This window comes from Saimiri boliviensis, chromosome 4 (assembly GCF_048565385.1).
Source record: "Saimiri boliviensis isolate mSaiBol1 chromosome 4, mSaiBol1.pri, whole genome shotgun sequence".
NCBI classification, from domain to species: domain Eukaryota; kingdom Metazoa; phylum Chordata; class Mammalia; order Primates; family Cebidae; genus Saimiri; species Saimiri boliviensis.
Window position 1 is genome coordinate 86670144 of NC_133452.1, and position 19617 is coordinate 86689760.

The 19617-nt window shown below is 52.2% G+C and overlaps 1 long non-coding RNA gene across 1 annotated transcript; it reads left to right on the forward strand.

The window, feature by feature from the left end:
* Positions 1-254: 254 nt before the first annotated feature.
* LOC104650600 (uncharacterized) lies at positions 255-18232 on the forward strand. The gene is made up of 3 exons (XR_744193.3): positions 255-421; positions 614-779; positions 17750-18232. It is a non-coding gene; the product is annotated as an uncharacterized LOC104650600 (long non-coding RNA).
* Positions 18233-19617: the final 1385 nt, after the last annotated feature.

Genomic DNA, 19617 nt, shown 5'->3' on the forward strand with positions numbered 1-19617 from the left:
AAGGCTTCCACGGGCCCTGGGGGATGGGCTGAGGGGGGTTGAGACTGCATCTGGATTGGGGCCAGAACTCAGGGCTCCTCCCCAAGAAGTCTGAGGCCCAGCCAGACCACCATGAGAGGCTGCAGAAGACTGGGATTCAGGGAACCGGGGGCCTCTTTTTGGAGCGCAGGCTGTTCCTGGGTACTCTGCCAGGACTCAGTGCTGGGGACTGGGGGATGGGCTGGATCAGAGTGAACAGAAGTGGGCAGGCTGGAGTTGGGACACATTCTCCAGCCTCTTCTGTTTGCAGGTGCCTGAGGACACCTTCAAACCTTGACTGCACCATTATAGAACTTTTTCCAGCCCCGGGGGAGAGGAAGGACAAAAGCTGTGCCTTGACTCCAAAGTTTAGGAGAGGAGCCATGGAGATGCACAGAGAGAGGTGAGGAGAGAGAGACCCAGGAGGCCTGGCCTCTGGGAAGGGAAGAGAAGGTTGCTGAGGAAGTCTGCACTTGGGGCCAGCCCTACCTCTGGCACCAGCCCCACTGGGCCAGGGTTCCAGGGATTTATTGACTAATCCTGAAATGATACACTTTCCCTGGTGTATTCACTCTCCCTCTTGCAATCTCACAAGATCCCATTGTCTCCGACACTGCTGGCTAAAAGCCTCCAGTTCGGGGGCTGCTGCCCCTCATCCTCTTCCGGGGGGGTATGGAGGCTCCCTACCGTCAAGCACCACGACCCTCCCCGGCCCTCTCCAGGCCTAAAGGTCAAGCTGCCAGGCCACCAGGCCGTGCCAGGTACCAGGATGACAGCACCTAGCCAACCCGCGGAGAAGGCGGTGAGCCGGGTGACCTCCTGGAGCTACGGGAGATTTTGCCGGCTGAGGCGTTGCTCCACCGAATTTGGGAGGAGGCAGCTGGCGGGTGGGGGCGTGGCTGCCAAGGAAGTGGGTGTCGCGTACTGGCGAGGGGACAGAGCTAGGTCACAGTCGAGGTTTTCACTGACCCGAGTGGGCGGGGGAAAGGGAATTCGTAAAAAGTTTCTTTCTTCATTAATGGCCTTTTTTCCCTATCGGAGAGCCTGGGCGCGGGAGGGAGCGAAGACCGGCGGGGGCCGGGCAGGCCCTCCACAAGTGACACTTAATTCCCGGTCTGGACTGGGCCGGCGCTTGAAAGCAACTAAATTAGCAAAACAGAAGTCAACTGTCGATTGCTTCATTGGAGGATTAAGTGTGATAAATGGGGGGTTTGTTCGCTCTCCGGTCCAGATGTTGTGTCTAAGTAAGGGTTTTTTCAAAAAAAAAGTTTTTTTTTACATTCTTGGCCCAGGGCCCATATATATTTTGGATACTGCTGGGAGTATATAATATCATTGGAAAATGATGCGGTCTGCTAACCTTTTAAATAACATTTCCTCCCTCCTCTATTTTCTAATAGTTTGTTTTTCTTTCCATGTTTGCCTTTTATTTGGGGAAATTTTTTTTGGAAATTAATGAGGCTCAAGTTTGGAGACCAAAATAAAAAAGGGGTGGGGGAGTGTGAGAGGTGGATGGGGTGTGGAATGAAGCTGGGTGGGGGGAGGGCCACTCTTTGTATCTTTTAAAGCGCTCCTGGTTTTTTTGTTTTGGTTTGGTTTGGTTTGGTTTGGTTTGGTTTGGTTTTTTCTTTTAATTTTCTCTGGCGAGGCTGCCCCCGGCCCTCCCGCGGGGCTGCGTGGTGGCGCGCGCGGGCAGGGCGCCCGGGACTCTCCGCCGCGCCCGGCGCCCGGCGCCCGCTCGCCCTGCCCGGGCCGCGGGGCTGCGCGAGGCTGGCCTCGGAGAAGAACCTGCCATTCCCCCAGCAGCGGGGCCCGACGTGAGAGGGGGTGGGGGTGGGGGCGCCTCCTTCCTGAGTGAAACCTACGGAATCCGGCAGGAATTCGGGCCTCCCAGATTTAAGAAAACAAACAAAGGAAAGATTGTCAGAGAGGGGCCGCCAAGAGCCGCCGGGCCGCCGCACTGCCCTCCGCGCTCACCCCCAGGGCGCGCGGGCCTCCCGGCGGGGGCGGAACGCGAGGCTGGGGGGCTCCCCCGGGTGGTCCCCGGTGGGCTTCCCTGCCCTGGGCCTTGACTAACCTGTGTTGAGTCATCCTCCTGTCTCCCGAGCTGAGGAGGCCCCAGGGCGCCTGGGAAAGGAGGGTGCTGCTGAGGTGGCTGCCTGGGGGCTGGCCCTACAGGGGTCGTTCGGGGCATCCCCTGCATCTAGGCAAATCCCCGCGGAGCCCCATCCCGCACCCTCCCGCAGCGTCCAGGGAGAACCCGTCTCCAAGCCTAGGCTCGGGAGTGAAATCTCGACAGCTCAGGTTTCTTTAGGGGCGAGGGTTCCTTCTCTACGGAGTCCCCTAGCCAGACTAGGAGTGGATCACCGCGCGGGTGGGCTCAGTTCCCGGCTTCGCCCGGGTCTAGGAAGAATGATAGTAAGTGAGAATGGAAAGGGAGGAGGTACTGTAAAACCAAAGGGGTTAGACACCGTAAGGCAGCAGCGACCCGGTGGTAAACATGCGGGTCTCCAGTGCTCCCACCGCCTGCGTTCTCCCCGGCCGCGTCCACGTTCGTTTCCTTCTCGGTGCCTTGGGCTCTCCTGATTCTGTTCTCTGTGTCAGTCTGCCCTGCCTCTGTTTCTCCAACTCTCTTTGGTCTCTCTCCCTCTCTTCCGTCTCTGCCTCCTTCTAAATCTGAATATGGCTCAGTGCTTCAGGCTTTCTCTTTGTCTCTGAAGCTATCTCTCTGAGAATGTCTCTGTCCCTTTCCGTCTGCCCCTCTTCGTGTTTCTCTGTCTCAGAGCTGACGCTGTCTAGTGGCCTGTCTCACTGTGTCTTCTTCTTCTCTCCTCCTCCTCCTCTTCCTCCTCCTCTCTTCTCTCCTCTAGCCTCTCTCTTTCCCCCTTTCGCACCCCCCGACCATTCCCCTCCGTCTCTCCACCCTCCCCCCGCCCTAGGTAGCCCAGCGGGCGGGCGCCGGGCCAAGGCCGCCCTGGGCAGGGCCTTGCTGGCGCTGACAGAGCCTCGCGCCCGCGGCCCAATTAGCGCGCGGCGCGAGGGACGCGGCATCTGGAATTGCGCTGCGCTCACGGCCAAGGCCGATTGTTTAGTCTGCGCGGCGGGGCGGGCGGCCCGCGCGGTGGCCCCACATCTGGAGCCTCGGCCAGACGGCCCTGCTGGCGGCTGGCCGGGGTGCGTGTGCATTTTTAACTCTGGGATTTGCTGACAAGTTAAGAAGTCAGAAAGTCAGTGGCGGCGGTAACTGGCGAGGAGCTCAAGGAAAGGAGGGGCTGGCGGAGGCTCCGGCGCATCAGCCGCGGGCGGAGACCAGCCCCGGGGCGCACACGGCAGCTCCTTGCTTTGGCCCAGCGCGGCCTTCCCCCAATCTACCCCCACCCCTAGCTACTCAGCGCCGCAGCCACGCGTTGACTTTTCTTCCTTCTCGGTCTTTATCCTCTCCCACTTCTCCTTTCTCTTAATTAATTTAGTCCCTGAATTATCCCGATATCCCACACTTCCCAGCTGGCCAGAGCTCCTTGGAGGTCAGCCTCTCAGAAGGAAGCCCTGGAATCTCAGGGCTCCCACGCTCTGGAGAAAACACACAAAGGGCCAGAGAGGACCAACAAATTGCCCGAAGGTGGCTCGGCAGTTAAGCGGCAGAGCTAGGACCAGAGGCCAACTCTCTTGACCCCTAACAGGGCTCTTGGCACAGCTCTGGGTCCCCCTTGGGGCTGAGCCAACGTGAGCATTCTCACATTGTCAGAGTTCCTTCCCATCCTTTAAAAACGTGCTTTTGCACTTCCACTCATTCATTTCACAACTATCTGTAGCACACTGTGTGCCCGACCTGGGAAACACAGCCGTAAACAAGGCATGTCCTTGAGCGGCAGAGCTTACATTTTAGTGGAGAAGGCAGACATGTTAAGAGACAGAAATTAAGCAGCAAACAAACTATCCAAAGTTTCAAACTGTTGAACAGGAACAAAACTGGTAAGGTTTATTGAGCAACTATTGTGTGCCAGTCACCATTATAGATGTTTTCGTTTTTACCAACTCATCAAATCTTACGTCCTCATGAGGTGGGCATATGTCCCCATTTTGCAAACGGACAATTTGAAGCCAACAGAGTTACGTGATTTACCCAAAGTCATACACGTGCACAGGTGGTGGAACGGAGGTGCAGATTCAGGTTTGACTTCAAAACCCAGGGCTCTAGCTCCAACAGCAGGCTACAGGGGCTTGAAAGACAATAGTGTAGTTGTCCAGAATTGGGTAATTGACATCCAGGTGGTATACAATTTATTCCCAGCAGCAAAAAAAGTGTTTATCAGGCCGCTGCTGTAGTGATCATTACTAGCATTTGTGTACAGCTTTCCTATTTTTAAGCCATTTCACTGGCGTCATCTTCAATCTTCACCACAGCTTAGAGTGGTAACCATGATTAGCATTTCCATCTCTGCCTCTGAAACTAAGGCCTGCCCATGCGCCCAAGCTTCACTTGAGTTTTAAGGGCACTCCCTGCCCCAGTGCTCTCTGTCAGTAACAGAGAGCTTCCTTTCTTTCCACATTTGGTCTAGGTTTTCCTTGTTCTGTTTTCCACGGAAATAGAGCTCAGTGCTCACCCTCATCCCCAGAAAATAGTGACTCGGTCTTGCCTTTGAGATGTTTCCCCCAGGAGCAAGGAGAGACTTTGCAATGTGCCATGGGCTCTCGGCACAGTGTCCTGGTGAGCCAGACTGCCTTTCTGGTTGTGCAGCCAGGCAGACCTAACTAACCCACAAAGCCACAGAGGATTAGAGACCTTGGGTTCTTTCCGGCCTCTACTGCGTGACCCAGCAGGTCGCTTACCCTCTCTGGACTTCAGTGTCCTCCCCTTTGAGATGGGAGATTTGAGATAGGGCAAATCTACTTTTCTTGGATCACAAACTCCTTTGAGAACTTGCTGGAAGCTTTAAGTCACCAACTTACAGTGGCTGATGTATACACGTATACTCAAGCACTCCATTTTTACATACATACGAGACACAGTCTCGCTATACTCCCAGACTGGAGTATAGCGGTGCCATCTTGGCTCACTGCAACCTCTGCCTCCCAGGTTCAAGAAATTCTTGTGCCTTAGCCTCCCAAGTAGCTGGGATTACAGGTGCCCACCGCCACACCTGGCTAATTTTTGTATTTTTAGTAGGGACAAGTTTTCACCATGTTGACCAGGCTGGTTTTGAGCTCCTGACTTCAGGTGATCCACCCACCTCGGCCTCCCAAAGTGCTGGGATTACAGGTGTGAGCCACCATGCCTGGCCATTTTTAATTTATATTTTTAAGGGACTTACTTAGGGGCTCTTAAGGGTCATCCATGGGCTCCCTGGAAATTCTAAGGCACCCCACCCCCCCCGCACACACACACACACACACACCCCACCAAGTTTGGGATTTCTGTACAAAATGGTTTCTACACCCATCAGACATCTGTGAAACCCACTGCTGACCTAGGTCAAAGGAACCACAGGCCATTTCTGGTAGGCAGGGAGATGTGGGATCCTTTTCACCAAGGAGTCAGCAGATCTTACTCCCATGGCCTTTTGTTCTTCCATCTTTTACCTGTGGGGTTGACTTGGAATAGGAAGAGGCAGGAGTCATACCCGAAGGGCCAGGGGAACACACCTTTGTGTTTTGATAGCAGAGTGAGTAACAGCACCAGGAACCTCTCACTTGCATCATGCCTAGATAGCGGTAACATCCCCTCCCCTGCACACATCATCATCATCATCATCACAGCCACTTCTTACCTGTTCTGAGCACCCCCCAAACAACATTCCAGTTTGTTCCAACCTGCCTGTGGCATAAGCAGAGAAGGTAGAAAGTTCTCGATTTTATAGAAGATGCAGCCCAGAGTCGTCCTATGTCTTGCTTAGCATCACACAATGAATTAAAAACTGAGGCCGGGCGCAGTGGCTCATTCCTGTAATCCCAACACTTTGGGAGGCCAAGGTGGGTGGATCACTAGGTCAGGAGTTCAAGACCAGCCTGGCCAAGATGCTGAAATCCTGTCTCTACTAAAAATACAAAAATTAGCTGGGCATGGAGCCGGGTACCTGTAATCCCAACTACTCGGGAGGCTGAGGCAGAAAATTGCTTGAACCTGGGAGGTGGAGGTTGCAGTGAGCCGAGATCACACCACTGTACTCCAGCCTGGGAGACAGAGCGAAACTGTGTCTCAAAAACAAAACAAAACAAAACAAAAAACCGGAGCAATGGGGAGAGTCCAGGTTTTCCCAGCTCCAGCTCTAACGTCAAAGCTCCTTTTGGTCTACAAATACTTATAGTGTGCCTACTGTGTGCAAAATGCCACACGCTGGAGACTGTTGGGGCTTAAAAGGTAACAATTCAGCCGAGGATGCTGTTCCTGCCTCACCCCATGTCCCCTAGCCCGCTTCTCCACTCATCTGCCACTGTGATGCGAAGCTGTCAGCCAGCCCAGGAATTGTCCACACTGAGTAGCCTTTCTGCTTGTCACCTATAGGATTTTTCCAGGGCAGGGGCCAAAGGAGCTTTACTCAGCCCACAGGACAGCTGGGATTTAACACTGCAGGGGCAATCTCAAGTTGTTAGTAAGAGATAAGACTAGGTGGATAAGCACCCTGGCTGCCTTGGGACTCCATGGGACAATTTCGTGGTGTGTTCTCACCATTCCTCAGGGAGCCTCCGTTGCCCACACTGTAACTCGATCATTAACCACTCTTCATTGGCTTTTCTACTGTTCCCTCCCTGTCTCACTTCCCCATTCCCTCCCTCCAGCTTCCAGGGATCACCTCCTCAGTAAACTACCAGCGACCAAGTTCTTGTCTCAGGGTCTGATTTCAGGGGAAACCAAACTAGGACATGCAGAGGCAAGCATGTATACAGACACACACACACACACACACACACACACACACACACACACACACACCCCTGTGAAAAGACAAGGCACAGACAATCGTGACTAGGTGACACCAATAATAAAGGCTGATGCCTCCAAATCTCTAAGACTGTGCTCCTCATTCTGCTCAGCACATTCTACACTTGCTTTATTTTTATTATTTGTTTTTTATTTGGCAGGTGAGGAGTAGGCACCATCATTATACCTATTACACGGAGTAAGAAACTGAGGCTGAGAGATAACCTGTCAAGGTCCCTTAGCTAATTGGTACAGCCTGGCTGTGTGCCCAAACCTGTCCACCTCCCAAGCAGTTGTCTTGTAAAGACTGCCGGGGCTCTCCATGGCTGATGTTACTGAAACGGTGCCCAGAGAAAACCAGGGATGGGAAGACTTCCTGGAGGAGGTGGGGTTTGGCTTGGGCTTGAAGGACAAGGCAGGCTTCCACTGCTGCCCATCCAGGGCTGGCTGGATAGAAAACAGGAACGTTCTAGGCAAAAGGTGAAGTTGGGTTGGGCTGGCCAGGAGTGTGTCTCGGAGCAGGTTGAGGCCAGGCTGGGGAGACCAGAATGTCAACCAGCAAGGTGGCCTCTTGTCCACCCTTGCCCAATGACCTATGTCAGAGAGGGCTCGCCAGCAGCAGGAATGGTGGAGCCTGGAGACTACACAGCTGTCCTGCTCAGGTATGGGGGAGCGGAGAGCTCACACCTGGTCTGCACCCCATTTCCTGGCCAGGCATCCCTGGTCTCAATCATCCCCCGTTTCCAAGTAGTAAATAGATGTATAAAGCAACCGTTTCCATTTAAAGCTCTGCAGATCGTAGGGAGGAGGGCCTGCAGGCCATCTGGGCCCTTGTTTGGCAATGTTTGTGCTCACAACAAACCTGATAGACAGAGATTTATCGCCGTTTTCATTAGCTGGGGTTCGTTTGCTTGCTGCTCTTCCATCCCCTCCCCCCTACACACAGGCTCCCGAGTTACAGATTTATGGTGGGTGGGAGGACCAGGGACTCAGAGCAAGGGGAGGAAGAGGGCTGAGCAAGGTGTGGACTTCAAGCAAAGGGGATGGGGTGGGGATTCGGAGGATGAAGGGGTGGGGGTGGTGAGGAGTGCACCAGCTCCAGAGAAAAGACAGAGAGACGGGGTGTGTGTGCGTGCACACGTACACACTCGCATTCATGTTAGGGGGTGGCTGAAAGACACTTGCAGCCACATCTTCCCCCCCAACACACATACACATACATCTCATAGTCACCGTAACTGCTGAGCATAGAAGCTGCTGAAATTCTAAGCTATCACCACCAGCACTGGGCCCAAGGCCAGGAGGGATGCGGGCCTTGGACAAGCTCAGGGCCCACTCCGGTCTGATCATATTTAACAAGTGCCTGTGTTGCATTCCTTCTGTCCTGAGGCTTTGGCTATATTCACTAATTTCACCCTTAAAGCATCCCTCTGAGGGGGATACTGTATCATTTCCTTGATTCTAGTTCTTCCTTCCCCTCACAGCAGGTGTACACCCCACCTGTCTCTGTAGGAAGGGGCCTGGACTTGAGTTCCCAATTATAGATACCGTGTTCCCCCTTGGTGCTGCTGTGACATTCCCGTGGGCACCCCCTTCTTGGGTTTGTTGCACTTCCTCTCTTCCAGGACTTTCCACCCCCAACCAGGCTGGCTCCTCCCTTCTCTGCATCTTTTCTCACACAGCACCTCCTGCTCTGTGTGCCCTCCCCACACCTCCACTCATCAAAATCCTCCCAGCCTTCAAGCCCACCTTGGCTACCTCCCTGAGGCCGTTCCTGAGCTGTCCCATGAGGTTCATGCCTTCAGTGAAAGACACTGTGAGCCGCCCTTGGGGATCATCCTGAAAGAAGAGGAGAAAGCCGGAGAAGGTTGGCTCCCGCCCCTCACAAGCAGAGCAGCTCGACTTTTTACAGCAGAGTTGGGTGTTGGATTTCATGAGAGCTAATTTTAAGAGGAAAAACAAGGTTTAACCCAGTGATCTAGCCTAACTTTCTCATTTCACAGGTGAGAAATCAAGATCAGAGAGGGTGAGTGACTTGTCCAAATCACATAGAGTTCTCATCAGCGCCAGAGAGGGCCCTGATGAGAGGGCCAGGCTCCCTGACACTCTTTGTATGGTATGGTTTCCCCAGCGTGTATGCCCATGCTGCTAGGAGACTGGACTCTCCGGAAAGCAAGGGCCGGGACACGGCATCTCTGTCTCCATTCAACAAGTACGTGATCCCTGAGTTTTATTTCACAGAATCCCCAAGGCTGGCAGCTTTCAGAGAGTCCATGTTATCAACTTACCTCCACTGCCCCCAGGTAGGAACAGGCTGTGGGGCTGAGACAGGGCTGGAGTGGGAAGGGGGAGCTCCTTGTCCCTATAGAATCCCCTCCATCTAGAGCCCTCTCAACTTCCCTTAAGGAAAACAAAAACGATCTAATGAGATAACCCATCAGGGCACTCAACACAGTGCTGGGCTCACTGATAACTTCCTGTGAATGAGGTCTTTAGGGATTAGCAAGTGAATTGCTTGGCAAAGTCCCCAGGGAACGAGAGGATGGAGCTGGTGGAGCTTGAAGAGACAGAGAACGGAGGGAGTTACCCCGGAGGACACAGATAGCCCTGGTGGAGGCGGGGGAACAGCCTGGTCTCTGAGTCCCCCACCCACTATGGGGAACCCTGAAAGTGGGAGGAGAAAAGTCTGGCATCAAAACCAACTTTTTCTCCTTCCCTGATTTTCCACGAGCTGCCCCTTAGCTGGGCTTAAAAGTTCCTTCCAGCCGGGCACAGTGGCTCACGCCTGTAATCCCAGCACTTTGGGAAGCCGAGGTAGGTGGATCACTTGAGGTGAGGAGTTCAAGACCAGCCTAGTCAAATGGTGAAACCCTGTCCCTACTAAAAATACAAAAATTAGCCAGGGATGGTGGTATGTTCCTGTAATTCCAGCTACTCGGGAGGCCGAGGCAGGAGAATCCCTTGAACCGGGGAGGTGGAGGTTGCAGTGAGCCAAGATCACCCCACTGCATTCTAGCCTGGGCAACAGAGCAGAACTCCATCTTTAAAAAAAAAAATTCCTTCCAAGATGTCATTTCACTTGACAACAAACTTTTATAGAACTCACTACATGCCAAACACTATGTCTTCCCCCAGTAAACTAGGCAGTTGGGGTCATTAGGGATTATTATCGTTATCCTGTCTTACAAAAAGGCAGCCGATACCCCAGGAGCTAGTGACCTGCTGGGGCCACACGGTCCTAAGGAGCAGAACCAGGCTTTGAACCCAGGCAGTCTGCATGCTCTTAACCCCCTGAGTACCAGGTCAATTTCCTCCCCAGCCCCTGGCCACACCTCCAAAGGCCTCTGCAGTCAGTTGCCCGACCAATCTTTTCCCTCCTGGGGTCTCATCCAGTCTGTGTTTCTCACTATCAGGCTGGGATCTGATTCTCTTTCCAGTTCCATGGAAATTACCAAGGTCCAGGGGCCCAAAGTTGGGGGGATGGGGGAGGGTGAACAAGACAAATAAGACATAATCCTGGCCCTCGGGAGTTTTCCACTCACCCCTCTTAGACCAGGCGAAAGTACAAATGGAGGCCCACATTCCATATGTCTAAATATTTAAAAGTTATAAATCAAGTTAACAAACTGTTTAATAAAATATGTTCTATTCTCCTAGGCTGACACATACACCTTCTAAAGATCTGGAAAGCCAGATTTGAATTTAGACTTCTTAGGCCCCTTGGAGTTCTGTACAGGGACACGGTACAGGGAGAAGCTATCTCTGCTCTCCCCCAGCCCTGCCCCCAACCTGCCTCTTCCCTTCCCATCCCCACCGTCACCTTCAACTAGGGCTTCAAGAGCACGTGTGTGGATACTCCAACCCGCACACGCAACTGCTGACCACATGCCCTGCACTCAGCTCACAGCCAAGACACAGGCCACCCTCTGGAGGTTGGAGCTGGGGAGGTGGCCTGCAGAGGTCCTGGATGCAGGGTACAGGCCCTTGGGGCAGGGATTTCTGGGGCCCTGGGCATCTGGAGCATAATCCAGAAGTGGGTGTGGCTCCCTCCTTCTGGACAGACTCCTACCTTGTGAGAGTGGCCAAAGGAGGGCCCTAAGTGTGGGGCCGCTTGTCTAAAGGCACTGGAGCCTAAGGTGGGTCACTCTTCCTTCCTTCTGCTTTCTTTCTTTTTTTTTTTTTTTTTTTTGAGACGGAGTTTCGCTCTTGTTACCCAGGCTGGAGTGCAATGCCGCGATCTCGGCTCACCGCAACCTCCGCCTCCTGGGTTCAGGCAATTCTCCTGCCTCAGCCTCCTGAGTAGCTGAGATTACAGGCACACGCCACCATGCCCAGCTAATTTTTTGTGTTTTTAGTAGAGACGGGGTTTCACCATGTTGACCAGGATGGTCTCGATCTCTTGACCTCGTGATCCACCCGCCTCGGCCTCTCAAAGTTCTGGGATTACAGGTGTGAGCCACCGCACCCGGCCTCCTTCTGCTTTCTAATCCCTTTGTCTAATCAACCAACATCTGAACATCCTGGCAGCTTTCCTTTCTAACAGTTCTCCAAGCCCCATCACAGGCCCTCTAGTCCAGGCCATGCTCATCTATCACCAGGTCACCATGATAGCTTCCTAACTGGTCCCCCAGGCCCAGTCCTTCACCCACCCCTCCACAGCCAGTGATCTTCCTTGAACACGAACTGGATCATGACACAGCCATGCTGCACACAGAAGAAGCCCCAAATTTAACTTGATCATTGACCTTGGTGCGCAACCCCTCTCCAGCCCTCCAGCCTCAGCCTGCCCCACTCCCTGCTTCTAAATCAGGCATCCCCAGACTACGGCCCCGCGGGCCGCATGCAGCCCCCTGAGGCCATTTATCCAGCCCCCCGCCGCACTTCAGGAAGGGGCACCTCTTTCATTGGTGGTCAGTGAGAGGAGCACAGTATGTGGCGGCCCTCCAACAGTCTGAGGGACAGTGAACTGGCCCCGTGTGTAAAAAGTTTGGGGACGCCTGCTCTAAATGATGCCCTGGTCTGTCTACACTGTCCCCACGTCCCTGCAAGACATGAAGGGCACATTGTAGTGTGTGCTGCCTCCTCTGTCCCACTTTCTCATCTCCTGTCACTATGAATTCCTTCTTGAAGATTTGGCTTCCTAGTCAAAGCTGCAGCAATCCTTTCTTGTCAACAGCGCACTCCCACCTCCAGGTGGGAGGGAGTCCCCGGCTTGCAATCTCAAGCTAGTGTCTACACTCTATTGTAACTGTCACTAATTTAACCACTTCCCAATAACCCGACCATTGCCGTCTCTTGCCTGGACTATTGCAGTGGCTCACTAACTATTCTCCTTGCTTCCACTCTTGCCCCTTCCTCCACCAGCAGCCAAAGTGAGCCTTTTTTTTTTTTTTTTTGAGATGGAGTTTCGCTCTTGTTACCCAGGCTGGAGTGCAATGGCGCGATCTTGGCTCACCGTAACCTCCGCCTCCTGGGTTCAGGCAATTCTCCTGCCTCAGCCTCCTGAGTAGCTGGGATTACAGGCATGCACCACCATGCCCAGCTAATGTTTTGTATTTTTAGCAGAGACGGGGTTTCACCATGTTGACCAGGATGGTCTCGATCTCTCGACCTCGTGATCCACCCGCCTCGGCCTCCCAAAGTGCTGGGATTACAGGCTTGAGCCACCGCACCCGGCCAAAGTGAGCCTTTTAAGACTTGTGTTTACTCATATCACCCCCTACTCAATATCCCCAATGGCTCTCATCTCACTCTGGGATCCGAAGGCCTTAGAGGACTGTAGCATCCTTCATGATTTGCCCCCTGCTCCTTCTACTCTCCTTCCCTCCTCCTCCCCTCCCTCCCTCTTCTCTAATCACACTGGTCTCTTTCCTCGCCCCTCCTTAAACCCAATGCCTCCAGACCATTGCCCAAGCACTTCCTGCCTTTTGCTCAGGTTTCTGCTCACGTGTCCTGACCTCCCAGGCCCTTCTCTTCACCCTACTTTGTTTTCCTTCACGCGTTCATCTCCCCATGGCAAACTGTGTATCTCCTTTGCTTTCGTGTTTCTGTCTGATTCTCCTTCCACCAGCTAAGCTCCACAAGAGTGGGGACTTAGTCTGTTTTGTTCACTTCAGTGTCCTTAGGTCTGGCACATAGAGGTGCTCAAGAAGAATTTGGCAAAGGAATCATCTGTTTTACGTTTTCCTGTCCCAGCTAGAATGTGTCCCCCACCGAGAGCAGGGCCCATGGCTCATTCATCTCAGTGGCCCCTCTGCTTGGCCTGTTGCTAGGCACATACACAGATGTCTTCATTCACATGGTGAAGGAGTGGAGGCCAAGAGCAGGGCCTGTGAAAAGGTATCACAAGGAGCTGGAGCTGGGAGCACACAGAGCAGATGGAGTTGGAAAGGTGAGGTGGGGCCAAATTACAGAGGGGCTCGAAGGCTGGGGGAGCTTCTCTGTAGCTTAAGACTTGCAATGGCTCCTATCTGACGTGGAGCCATCGCAAGGTCTTAAGCCAGAGAGAACAACGTTACAATTCTTCTCATTTACAGTACATTTAAGGCTGGGCACATTGGCTCATTCCTGTAATCCCAGAACTTTGGGAAGCCAAGACAGGAGAATCACTTGAGGCTAGGAGTTTTAGAACGGCCCAAGCAACATAGTGAGACCCCAACTCTAAGAAAATTTAAAAAATTTGTTGGATGTGATGGCACATGCCTGCAGTCCCAGCTTTAGGCAGGAGGATCAATAGAACCTGGGAGATCAAGGCTGCAGTGAGTCATAATCATGCCACTGCTCTCCAGCTTGGATGACAGAGCAAGACCCTGTGTGTGTGTGTGTGTGTGTGTGTGTGTGTGTGTGTGTGTATGTATATATGTGTATATATATATTTTTGAGATGGAGTTTCACTCTGTCACCCAGGCTGGAGTGCAATGGCATGCGATCTCGGCTCACTGCAACCTCTGCCTCCGGGTTCAGGCAGTTCTCCTGCCTCAGCCTCCTGAGTAGCTGGGATTACAGGCATGTGCCACCATGCCCAGCCACTTTTTGTATTCCTAGTAGAGACAGGGTTTCTCCATGTTGGTCAGGTTGGTCTCAAACTCTCAGCCTCAGGGATCTGCCCACCTCGGCCTCTCAAAGTGCTGATATTACAGGCGTGAGCCACTGCACCCGTTCTATATATGTGTGTATATATATATATATATATATATATATATATATATATATATATGTATACTTTTTAAAAGAACTTGGGAGAAGAGTAATCAGGAAAGAATGATGAGATGGAACTGACTTAGAGATTGCAAAAGCCCCAATCTTGAAATCTCTCAGAAGCAAAGCATCATCCTTGAGTTGGACACACCACGGCTTGTTTCCTGATACTTCTGGGCCTCTTTACATTGGCTTAGTCCACTTTCTGACACTGAAAATTGGTTCTGGACATGCATGCTCCAGTCACCCCTAGGAATGCTGGAATTTGCATGAGAAGGTATCCTAGAGAAAGGTTAGATGTGAGAGGTTCCCTGGGTGCAAGGGCTGGGAAAGGGGCAGGACGATTTTGGTGGCTCCGCCCCCAGGGACAATTGAAGGCCCCTATTTGGCATCATCACTCACCTAGGCCTTGGTTATCCAGAAAGGCCTGAGAAACAGGGCGACAGAGTGTCTCGGGTCTCCCCTCCCCGCTGCCCACCCCCAGGCTTTACTCTGGGTCAGTTGGAGCCTGAAGTGGCTTTTAAGCAATTAGACCGAGCACTGGGCACTTTCAAATCTAATTGTTTCAAAAGCCCTTGAAGGGTTTGAGCCTGAGCTCTTAAAATGCCACAGAAGAGGGAAATCAGTGATGGTGGGAAGTGCATGGGGCCCAGCTCTCTTCCACTACCCCTATTTTTGCTCTCCATCTTCTTGAGGATGGGGAGGAATTTGGAGCAGAAGGGTCCCCCCTCCCCAGGCTCTGAAGGTTCTGCATCCCCTTCCTTGCCCTACTTCCGGTCTCCAAGTAATTGTTTAATCAAACTCAATTCCCTCCCCACCAAATTAATGAGAACTAGGGCTGTCCAATAGGCAGACCCTGACCCCCTTGAGCAAAGCATCTCACCATCACCCAAGAAAACATGTCAGCAGCCTCACCGTGATTGCACACCTACTAATGGGCTGGAAGCTTAAGATTTTTTTAATAAACTCCTGACCTCTGGGAGACCAACAGCCTGACAAGGGAGGAAAGAGCTGCTTCAAATGAGCAGAAATGAGAGGTTGAGCTGAAGAGAGATGCAAAAGCAATGAGCTCCAGGAACACAGAACTGGGTGGGAGTAGGGCCAGAACCGGAAGAGAGAATTGAGGAACACCTCCTGGTGGAGGTGACATTTGAGCTGAGCCTGAAGAGTGTATAGAATTGCATGGGTCACGTTAGAAAGGAGGATATATTATGAGTCCAGGAAATGAACATGAACCAGAAGCGACCGTGGGAGGCTGGAGGGCCCTAAGGACCCGCATCCATCCCATCACACTCTGACTCAGTTTGTCTATAAAATGGACCACTAGACTAGCTCAGTGGATTCTATTCATGTCCTTCTGAGCTTTGGAGTCCACAAGGAAGCTTTGGACCACTCATGGGCCAAGTGGGAGAGCAGAGGAGGCAGGGTCGAGACTTTTGCCTTCAATTGGAGCTACAACTCTTAGCTGTTTGATATTTTGGATTTCAATATACTTGTGAGTCATTCTGTCCTCTGCCAACTACTGGGTAGATGATTCCCTGGATGTCTTCCAGCTCTGAGCTCAGGGTCTTCCTCATCCTCAGCCACTTCTCTGCCAAGAAGGACAGAGAGAGAAATCTATGCAGAGCCCTGAGGGCAAGTCGGGTGGAAATTCTACCCCAAGATCTGATGTCCTCGATGGGCTCCTGCTCAGCTGCCCTGGGGAGCTCAGCCCGTGTCCAGACTCAGATGGACTGACGGGTTTGATGCCTGGAGATCTATCAGTAAAGCACCTCCCTTTTCATTTAGGCAAAATCTCCCAAACATTTTTCATGAGGAGAAATTACCTTTCCTTCCATTGAAGGCACAAAAAAGCCAGTTTGGGTTGCTGCCAATAGACCTACATGCTGTCAGAGGGTGTGGGTGTCATTACCCACAAAGCCCAGAGTTTGGACAGCAGCCCACCAAACAGCTTAGAGGTGTCCCAGCTAAGACTTCGAGATAGGATGGAGGGTCTCCAGGAATGCCAAAGGAAACTGTTGAGTAAATCAAAGAATGAATGAACAAATAAAAAGGCCACTGCCAAAATGCCCTTGAAAGGATCACTTTGGAAGCTGTTATCAGTCATGTTTACCTTGGTGTGAATTAAGTATCTTAGGGCAAGAGTTGCTAGGAGGAAGGAAACGTTTTGGAAACTGGATGTCACTATATAAGGAAAGAATAATACACAAAGAAAGTTGATGGGTATAAGACGATCACCCACAAAACTTTGTCCCAGCTCCCCACCTCCCCTCAGCCCACCCCCAGCCTCCTCCTCACACTCTCTCTGTTCTTTCCTCCCTGGAAATGCTCCCCAGCTCAGGGCCCAGGTGCTGAAAAGTGCTTTAACGTGAGTGAAAAAGTATTTGGCCTGGAGCAAGGGGACTGGAAGCGGGTGTCAGTCTGTGCCATCTCGAGGGGTGTGGCCTGCCGCGTGTAAACATGGAGAAAGGGAGTGGCTTCTGGCCTGAACTATGGGCCCAGGGAAGGACTGGAAATTCCTACCCGGCCTTCTGCTCCCTCCCCACCTGCCACTGCAGCAACTTTGCTTCACAAACAAAGCAGAGACGGAAGTCGGTGGAGTCTTTGCAATGACATCTGCCCCTGCCCAGATCCTCTGCCCTTGGGAGATCCCACAACAGGCTTTGGCTCCATCCTTCAGCACCCAAGACCCAGGATGGCCCATACTCTCAGAGGCCCCTGCCCTGGCCCACTTTCCTAGTCCTGTTCTCTTAGAAGCAGCTTCCGGCTATAAAAGCCCAGGTAGGCTTAAAACAAGCAAACAACGACGAAAAAAAAAAAAAAAAAACCCACTTCCCATGGTTCTTCCGCAGTTACAGGTTGAGAAGTCAGATGTGTAACTTAGAACAGGTCACTTAACCTTGCTGGATTTCAGTGTCTTCCTCAACGGACAAAACAGGTGGGAAGACAGTTTGAAACGTATAAGGCAGTCTGAAAGGGTCAAGGATACATATGAGGCCATTTAATTATGGGTTCAAATCCTGGCCTCCCCCTCCCACTAGCTGGGCGATCTTGGGCAGGTTATTGAGTTCTTGGTGCCTAAGTTTTCTCATCAGAGGTGCTCCTGTGACCTATCTTGAAGCTTTGGGAGGTGGACTAAATGAAATATGGATGCAAATCACCCAGCCCAAGCTCCACGGTTGGTACACATTAGTTCTCCATTGCTGTATTTTGTTGAACCTAAGATTGCAAGATGCACCATTATTTTGTGATCCACTAAGAAAGAAATACCACTGTCAGTGAACTGTGAGACACCTTGAAATGGATGAGATACTGTATTATTGGGAGGACAAGTGGGGAGTGGGTAGGAAATGGGAATGTCAATCTCTACGGCAATAGTTTCCCACTTGAGACACATTCTGGAATCCAGTGCCCAGCTTGCATCCCTGTAAACTAAAACCTCTGGAATACGGCCAGTAATCTCTCTGTGACTTGGTTTCCCCATATACAAAACTGAGATAATTACAGAATCTGCTTCTTAAATGAGAGTTGATTCACCTAAGTGATTTAGAACAGTACCAGGCCCACAGAAACGCTGAACTAAATGCTAACAACTATTCCTTTCTCCACCCCCAGGTCCTGGCACAGGCTAGGTGCCTTCTGAGTGTTGGTTGATGCGGGAATAGACATGATCATGTGACTGCTGCCCTCCCTCCACCCCTCATCCAGCAGAGAGAGGCCCACTCTGACCTCTGGAAGCCCGAGAAGAGGCTCACCTGCCCAAGGGCCTTCGGTCCAAAGTTCAAGGGAGCCCCACCCCTCCCAGATGCTTAGCTCACCGCCCCCCACCCCCCAGGCAGGGCTACAGTGTGGTGGGCACTGCCACACCCGGACCTGCCACAGCCTCTTGGAGTCGGTGACAAGAACCAAACCTCCCCCAGCCTCCAGCCCACCCCTTTCCTGCTTTTATTATTTTCTTTTCCATAAAGATTAGTCTGTGTTGCTCCTCTATCAAGGCCTGGAGGATAAACATGTGGTCCGGAGTCAGAGAAACCCCAGGCCTGAAGGCCCCACTGCCCCCCCACCCCCAGCAGCATAAACCCAGGGCTTTTAAGCAAGGAATGGTTTTCAGTAAATCTCTCCTATCAGCAGAAACCTTTGAAAGAGTTTGTTTAAAGGCCAGGGAGATAAACAGCAAGAAGAAGTGTTTGTTTAAGATGTATGTTCTGTGTGGCCACTCTGGGGCCCGGATTTACATCTCTGGGGAGAGGAGCCACGCGGAGGCCAGGGTGGGGGCCTTCCATGGGCACCTCGGGCTCCTGGTGTGGACTTCAGCCCAGGCCAGGGACCCACGTGCTCAGGGGAGGGAGGTGAGCTGAGCTGCACTGGCAGGACTCTCCAGGCTCGGGGCAAGAACACAGGGGCTAAAAGGAGCTGCAGGAAGGGAAGAAGCCCCGAAAAGGAGGGGAGGGGTGCCCAGAAGGACCTGCTGGTTGGAATGCAGGCAGAAATACCCTAGGGAGCCAACACACACACACACACACACACACACACACACACTCACACACACTCAGAAGAGGCTCAGGCTCAAGGCTCACCCCAAAGGGCCTCATACTCAGCAGCCCAGCACACAGCTGGGGATGGCCGGCTCTGTGACCTTGGACAAGCCACCGAACCCAGAACGAGAGCCCTGGTTCCTCTCTGCTGTGAAAATAACACAACTGCCTTAAAGGGTTTTGAGTTTTCCTCCTGCCGTTTCGCAAAGATGGCTTGTGCACCTAGCGTACAGCAGGCAGTGTTCTAGGTGCTTGGGATGCGACAGCTAGCAAAACACAGTCTCTGCCTTCCGGAACTTAAAGAGGAGGAAGATAGGCCATGAGCATAACAATCAGTAAATTAAATACTCTTTGGAAGGTGACATGAGCTTTCAAAAGAAATACAGCAGGCCTGGCGCGGTGGCTCATGCCTGTAAATCCCAGTTTGGGAGGCCAAGGCAGGCGTATCGTAAGATCAGGACCAGCCTGACCAACATAGTGAAACCCCGTCTCAACTGAAAAAAACAAAATTAGTTGGGGGTGGTGGCATATGCCTATAGTCCCAGCTACTTGGGAAACTGAAGCAGGAGAATCATTTGAACCCAGGAGGCTAAGGTTGTAGTGAGCCAAGACCGCACCATTGTACTCCAGCCTGGGTGACAGAGCGAGACTCCATCTCAAAAAAAAAAGAAAGAAAGAAAGAAAGAAAGAAAGAAAGAAAGAAAGAAAGAAAGAAAGAAAGAAAGAAAGAAAGAAAAAGAAATAGAGCAGGTACAAAGACCTGGAAAGGAGTATTAGGTTGGATCTCCCAGAGAAGGTGGTCCTTAAAGGAGGTGCATGTATCTGAGGGGAGAGAAGCCCAGGCAGACCTCTCAGCCAGGGCAAATGCCTGGAGGGTTGAATCCAGTACCTTAGGGAAGCTGCTGGAGCATGGTCCTATGGTCAGTAAATAACGACCAACGTTGTCAT